Below are 1,119 nucleotides of genomic sequence, written 5' to 3' on the forward strand. Positions count from 1 at the left end.
GACAACTAGTGACCCATTTGACTGGGTAGGTGTCGACGCCACAGTCCCCTAGTTTTTTAATGAGAATGGGGTGAGAGACAGTGTTGAAGGCCTTCCTAAAGTCCAGAAAGACTATGTCCACTGCTACCCCTGCGTCTAAGGATTTTGTGACCTGGTCATAGAAGGCCACCAGGTTGGTCTGACAGGACCTGCCTCGAATGAGCCCATGTTGGTTGCCCCTAAGCATAATCTCCCCTGCTGGCCCTTTGTGGACATGCGCCAGGATAATTCTCTCAAAAAGCTTACCCAGGATCGAGGTAATACTAACTGGCCTATAGTTTCCTGGGTCCTCCTTCCTCCCTTTTTTGAAAATGGGAGCCACTTTGGCTCTTTTCCGGTCCTCTGGCACCACACCAGAGCACCACGAGTGCTTGTAAAGCCGTGCTAGGGGTCCTGCAATGACCTCTGCTAATTCCCTCAGCACTCTGGGGTGGAGGTCGTCAGGACCTGCTGATTTAAACATGTCCAGTCCCTCCAGAAGTTCCCTGACTGGATCCTCACTGACCCTAGGCCTGGGTGTGCCTCCCCTGGGGCCTGAAGGGGTCCTGTGGGGGGGAGAGAGTGACCCGGTCCCTGCTCAGAAAAACAGAGGCAAAGAAATTGTTAAATAGGTTAGCTTTATCATCTGGTGCGATGACCAGATTTCCTAGTGTGTCTTGCGGAGGCCCCATGTTACCCAGTCCCTTCTTTTTACCCCCTATCTATTTAAAAAAGGAGTTCTTGTTGTCCTTGATCTGGGTACCTAGTCCCAGTTCCATCTCTGCCTTGGCCTTCCTGACCGCCCCCCTGCAGCACCAAGCAACTGAGGTATAGTCCTCCCTGGGAATGGCCCCTCCCTTCCTTTGGATGTACGCCTCCTTTTTAGCTAGGAGGCATTCCCGTATGCTTTTGGTGAGCCATGGGGCTTTTGCGCCCTCTTGCCTCCTTTGATCCGTGTTGGGATTACCTCCCTCTGGGCTTGGAGGATCGTCTCCTTAAGGAACGACCACGCTTCTTGGACACCCGACTCCTCTCCCCTCCGGGATCTCAGTACCCCCCCCCCCCCCCCCCCCTTCCTTCCCCCCCTCTCTGCCACCCCCC

The sequence above is a fragment of the Alligator sinensis genome, unplaced genomic scaffold (assembly GCF_000455745.1).
Source record: "Alligator sinensis unplaced genomic scaffold, ASM45574v1 scaffold1097_1, whole genome shotgun sequence".
NCBI lineage: Eukaryota > Metazoa > Chordata > Crocodylia > Alligatoridae > Alligator > Alligator sinensis.